Source organism: Pseudophryne corroboree, chromosome 7 (genome assembly GCF_028390025.1).
Source record: "Pseudophryne corroboree isolate aPseCor3 chromosome 7, aPseCor3.hap2, whole genome shotgun sequence".
Lineage (NCBI taxonomy): Eukaryota > Metazoa > Chordata > Amphibia > Anura > Myobatrachidae > Pseudophryne > Pseudophryne corroboree.
The window spans coordinates 288958054-288964390 of NC_086450.1; the positions used below are offsets into that span (position 1 = coordinate 288958054).

The 6337-nt window shown below is 39.6% G+C and overlaps 2 pseudogenes; both read right to left on the reverse strand.

The window, feature by feature from the left end:
* Positions 1–5409: 5409 nt before the first annotated feature.
* Positions 5410–5529, reverse strand: LOC134946234 (5S ribosomal RNA; annotated as a pseudogene).
* Positions 5530–5848: 319 nt separating this feature from the next.
* Positions 5849–5968, reverse strand: LOC134946324 (5S ribosomal RNA; annotated as a pseudogene).
* Positions 5969–6337: the final 369 nt, after the last annotated feature.

Consider the following 6337-nt stretch of genomic DNA (forward strand, 5'->3'; position numbering starts at 1 on the left):
AGTTGATAAGTTGCTAAGGGGTAATGCGGGGTATATATACGATACCACTTCCAGATTGAACGTCTTGAGAAGTCCCGCTCCCCGCCGTGCCGGAGCTCCGAGAGTTGCGGTAGCGTGGAGTCGTGGTGCCCGCGGTTGGTAAAGCGTAGCTGATGCGGCCGATGCCTCCTAAGGTTTCCGGCTAGTATGATCACGTGTGTACATCACGTGATCGGAGTTTCTTCCTGACGTACGTTTCGCATAATGAGCTTGATCACAGGGCATAGAGTGATTGCTGCTGGTTCCAGTTTAAAAAGAGCAAAGCTGGTGATTGATTGGATATTCCAAATGATAGACACCTGGCCAGCCTATCACTGTACATGAACGGCTATGTGTGATAATTAGTACTAAGTTACTGGTGTTCTTGTAATGGCATGGAAGGGAAAGAGATATTTCAGTTTTATTATTAATGGGCAGATTGATAAAAAAGGAAGGAGGAGGGATTTCATTAGGTAATGTTAAGATGATTAAATAGTTATAACAGCAATTGTTATTATGAGGTATGTTAAGGATGGGGAGGACTGAATTTCTTAAATTGTATAATGATAATTATATGATTGTCATAATAATTTTAATAATTTACAGATATGTAATGTTGATGAAAAAGGGGGGTCTATTTATTATAGTGTGTGTATGTTTGTGCAATATAAATGTGAGGTGGGTTGTGTGAACAGTGAGGAGAGGTGAGAAAGTATTGTGTGAGTTACATGATGTGAAGAATTATGTAGGATATAATGAGAAGATGGAAAAGGGGGAGAAGAAAGGGAGTAAAAAGTAATTGTGAAGAGAAAAATTGTGGTAAAATATATTTATGTGAACTAGAGGAAATGGAGTCTGGTTATATGATGGGGTGCTTAGTTGGTTGTGGAGCTAAATTAAAGATTAGTACTGTAGAAGGGGTGAATGGGGTTGTATATGTGTTGTGTGTGCTAAAACATTAGGAGGGCATGGTGTTAACTCAAAATGGGAAGTTTGTGAAATTTAAAATATGAGCCCATTAACCTTACATGTGTTTAAGATGTGAAAAATTATGTGGATATTGCAAATGTGATATTGTTATTGATGTGTATGTATATAGGATTAAATCCTATCTGTAGTGTTGAAAGGTGGTTGTGGTGCTAATTAGGATGTGTATTAATGATAACAGTTGTAAGTATTGTAAGGTAGATGTATATGTATGATTAATATTGTAAATTAGGATTAATAGAAGGGGGGGGGGGAAAGAGGGAGGGGAAGGGGGGGGAGAGAGGGGAGAGGGGGGGGAAGGGGGGGAGGGGAAAAAAGGGGGGGGGGGCGAGTGAATACCGGATGTCAAGGTTAATCGTAGTAGTTAGTTCAAAAATACTCCATAATTTATATTTTCATTCATCCCTGCTGGGTAAATGGATCCAATCTTGAAAATCCACTCGCTCTCCTTTCTTTGTAAGTTTTCTGTTAAATTGCCCCCTCGTATACCGAGTTTGATTCTCTCCAAGCCAAACACTTTAAGTTCTTCCCCTCTACTCTCATGATGTGTGTAGAAATGTCGGGCGACTGATGTCAATTGTTTCATTTTGGCCTTGTCTGATATGGCATTGCGTATGGATCCCACATGTTCTAAGATGCGCTGTTTAAAGGGACGAGTTGTCATGCCGATATACTTCTGATTGCAGCTACATTGAAGGCAATAGATAACCCCTTCGGTTTGACAGTTCATATAATCTGTGATTCTTATTGTCTTTCCATACTTGTCCTCAATTTCCTTGGTTGGATCAATGTATTTGCAGGCCTTGCATCTGCCACAAGGATATGTCCCTGTAGTTATAGGTTTTTTGTTGGGAAGTCTTTGAAAGTGACTGCGTACAAAACGGTCCTTCAGATTTTTTGATCTGCGCCAACTCATGGACACCTTGGGACCCAGATTTTTTGATAGAGTTGGATCTGCATGCAAAATATGCCAGTGTTTTTGTATGGCCTCGTTAATCCTTCTCCATTCTTGACAGAAATTGCTTACAAAGCGGATAGTCTTATCAGTGCTTCTACCTCGGGGATCATTTTTGAAGATGATGTCCTCTCTCCTTATGGTTTTGACAGTTTTTATAGCTTTTTTGATTGATGTTTTACTGTATCCTCTGTCACCCAGTCTTTTAGATAGTCCCACGCTTTGTATTTTGAATTCTTGATTGTCCGAACAGTTTCTGCGAAGACGGAGGAATTCCCCCTTGGGTATATTTTCTATGGTTGGGGGAAAATGAGAGCTGGTTTGGTGTAAGAGTGTGTTTGTTGCTGTGCTTTTCCGGTATAAATTTGTGGCGATCATCCCTTCTGGGTTTTTGTAAATCTTCAGGTCCAGAAATGGTAATTCTGATTGACTTATACTGTGTGTCAAACGGATGTTAAGATCATTTTTATTGAGGTGTTCGATAAATTGATGCAGTAGACTCAGTTCACCTTCCCAAATCATGAGGATATCGTCTATATATCGATTCCACATAATGACGTGGGCTGTGAAGATGTCGTTACTATCTTTAAAGACAAATTCCTTCTCCCACCATCCCAGAAATATGTTGGCATATGTTGGCGCGCAAGCTGCCCCCATTGCCGTGCCCCTTGTTTGGAGATAGAGTTGGTCATTAAATGTGAAAAAATTATAGTGTAACATGAAATGGAGTAATTTGGTTAGGAATAGATGGAAGTAATTTCTTCCTTCGTTCTGTAGAAAATATTCTACTGCTCTAATCCCCTCTGCATGACCTATGGAGGTATATAGTGCCTCAACATCCAGTGACACCAAATATTGATTGTCCTCTAGCTTAAGATCGTGTATTTTCCTTAGTATATCAGTTGTGTCCTTGACATACGAGGGAAGGTCTAAGACAAATTGTCTGAGATGCAGATCCAAAAAAATACTGGCCTTTTCTGTTAGTCCTCCTATACCGGACACGATGGGTCTTCCGGGTGGATTGTGGATATTTTTATGTATTTTTGGCAACATGTAAAATGTAGGAATTCTGGGGTTCTGTGTGAGTAAGTACTCATATTCCTGTTTGGTAATGGTACCTTGTGCTTGTGCTTGATTGATGATATTATCGTAAACTGTTTTGTAATTCTGAAGTGGATTGAGTAATATGCGTTTATAACAGTTGGTGGTATCCAGTTGTCGCCGTGCTTCCTTGACATAGTCCGTTTTGGGCCAGATGACAATGTTTCCCCCTTTGTCCGAGGGCTTAATAACAACATCTTGCCACATCTGTATTTCTCTTATGGCTGTTCTTTCTTGTCGTGTGAGATTGGAGTGCCCCAGAAATTTATTTTTATTTGTATGGATATGGTCAAATTCTTTAGCCACCAATTTCATGAAGACCTGTACTTCTGGACAAATTTGTTCTTGGGGAAAATATGTGGATTTCTTTTTGCAAACTGGTCTGGTGATGGATTCGTCCTCGATATGAGAGCCTTGTTCTTGTTGTAGTTCTTGTAGTGCAGTGAGGGCTTCTTGTTCTAACTGAGATAAATCCGGTAATGGTGTTAAGGATACGCCGGATATTGGTGCATCGTTTGCTTTCACTTCTGATTGTGTCAATTGGGAAATGTCTTCTTTGTCTGCATATAATTTGGTCAGAAGCAACTTTCTACCAAATAATTTGAGATCTTTTTCACCTTGAAATCTGTCAAAATGTTCTGTGGGAGAAAAGGTCAAACCTTTGTTGAGAATAAACTCTTGTATTGGTGTAAGTACGTGATCTGATAGATTGATAATTTTCAGTTTTGAATCATCATCATTATGGGTTTGGGTTACCACCGGTCCTGTTGGTGTTGCCTCCGGTATGTGTTGCGGGTCGTCGGGGGTGAGGAATTCCATTGTTGAGGTCCCCTTCTTCCTCTTGTTCCCCCGCCTCGTCTTCCCCCTCTTTGTCTTCCCCCTCCTCCTCGAGGATCGCCTAAAAAAGAAGAGGAATTGGGATTTTGAGGATTGTTAGGTATGTCGCTCCTAGCGTTAGAGTATCTCTCTGTCGTATAGTCCGGGGTGTCTTCCGCTCCGGATGCTTCGGACTCTGATGATGAATATTGGCCCGTGTACCTAGGAGGGTCTTTTTTCCAAGATGATTTCTGCCATTTGAAAATTTTGCCAGACACGAAGTCTCTTTTGTCCCTTGCGTACTTGGTCTTCTTTCTATCTATAATTGTCTGTTCGTAAGCTTGAAGTTCCAATTTATTTTTCTCAAAGCATCTTTGAAATTGAGAGTCCTTCTCCCAAACTTCTAATTTCTTACCTAACTCTTCCAAGTTCCGTTCACACTCTTCCAGTACTAAATTATTGTGTTTGATAAGAACATTCATTAATTCATTGGAACATTTCAAAAGAGTGTGTTCCCATTCCTTTTTGAGACTCTAACTAGCCAGATCAAATGTTGGAAATACCCTTGGGCGGAGACCGCATGGAGATATTTTGTTTTTAATATAATTTTCTAATGTGGTCAGATCCCAATTCGTTCTGATTTGTTTGCGTAATATAAAGTTTAATTTTTGCAAGTCCTCTTCCCAGCTGATATGGGGTTCAGTACCTACCAGATCACTTGGAAAGATATCATCTAGATTATCCTTGTTTTTGCGTCTTGAACTAAGCTCTTGTTTTAAGCTGAAACTCATAGTCTAATATGGTTGGGAACTCCTAAAGACAAGTTGTGTGGTACGGGACAGGGTTTCCTAAGAGAAGGAAAAACCTGTGCCTTGGTTATATAACTGTGCAGGTATCCCTTTGAGGGCTGAGCAGCCAGCCTATGTGACGTTTTGAAAGAAAAGGGTATTGGGAACCGCACAAGTACAATATTTGAACAGATAATGACCTCTGAAAAACTGAATTATTCCTGAATTGCTTCTCAATACAGCAAACATATGTAATTGGAAAAATTATAGTCCCTGTACATATTCTTGTTGTTTCAGTGGTGCTCCCTTGAGTCAAAAAAATGGTTAACAGAAAAATAACCAAACAGAGAGGTGTTTGGAAAGTAGACTCTTTTTTGGGAGCACTCTAATTCAGAGGTTTAAGATTATAACATCACTGGTAAAATCGATTTTATTAGATAGTATTTTCAAGTTGAATTTAAGGAGTACAAATATAAGAGTGAATTAGCCTCGCGAACATATGAACATAAGATATTGATCATAAGTGATCACAATATCACAATTTACTAATTGCCGGAAATTGATAACTGTGGTACCAAAAATAATATAACATTACATATTATTCCTCATGTAGAGTGTGACCATCATTTGTTCTGCATATATCCATTATGGATCATTTGGGTCGCAGAGAATTAAATCATTGGTCATGTAAAAAAGTTTACCTTGTGCCATTGGTCTAGGTGACAATCTATTCGGGAGTCAATTTAATTGCAGTACCAGGGTGTTTAAAGGTGATCTCCCATCCTGTTACTGACCCGGCCTTTCACTGCTTAGCTTCCAAGGTCAGAAGAGATTGGGCATCTCCAGTGAGGTATGACCGCAAATATTGAACTCGCCTTTTTTAGTCACCTATGTGTTAGTAATAAAATTACTGTATGTCCACATTGGTAAATTATTTTAGAAATATGAGGCACAAGGCACAAATGCCATACAACCTATGAGAAATGAATGCAAATGACCTGACTTGATCACTAAGTGATATGTCAGGCACACAACAGAGGTACACAGATGAGTAGAAAAAATCACTGTGCAGAGAAATTATTCTAGACCACACAGCACCCTCATTTAGGAATTGTTTTTTACTATGTTGATTGATCAGTATCTTGTAATTATGATATAGGTGACAATTTATCTGGGAGCCAATTTATTGCAGTGCCAGGGTGTTCATAGGTGGTCTCCCATCCTGTTACTGACCCGGCCTTTCACTGCTTAGCTTCCAAGGTCAGAAGAGATTGGGCATCCCCAGTGAGGTATGACCGCAATTATTGAGCTCTCCTTTTTTCGTCACCCCAATCTTTATAATATAATCACAGTGTGTCCATATGCATATATATGGCACCAATGCCCGACAGCATGTGAAAAAATAATAAAGACAGGCACCTGATCTGGTCACAAATTGACATGTCAGGCACAACAATACAGGTATGTAGATAATCTTTATAATATAATCACAGTATGTCCATATGCACATATGTGGCACCAATGCCCGACAGCATGTGAGAAAATAAAGACAGGCACCTGATCTGGTCACAAATTGACATGTCAGGCACAACAATACAGGTACGTAAATGAGTAAAAATTACTGGGCGGGAGAGTTTTTCATACCCACGCCGTATCCACAATCAGGAATTAC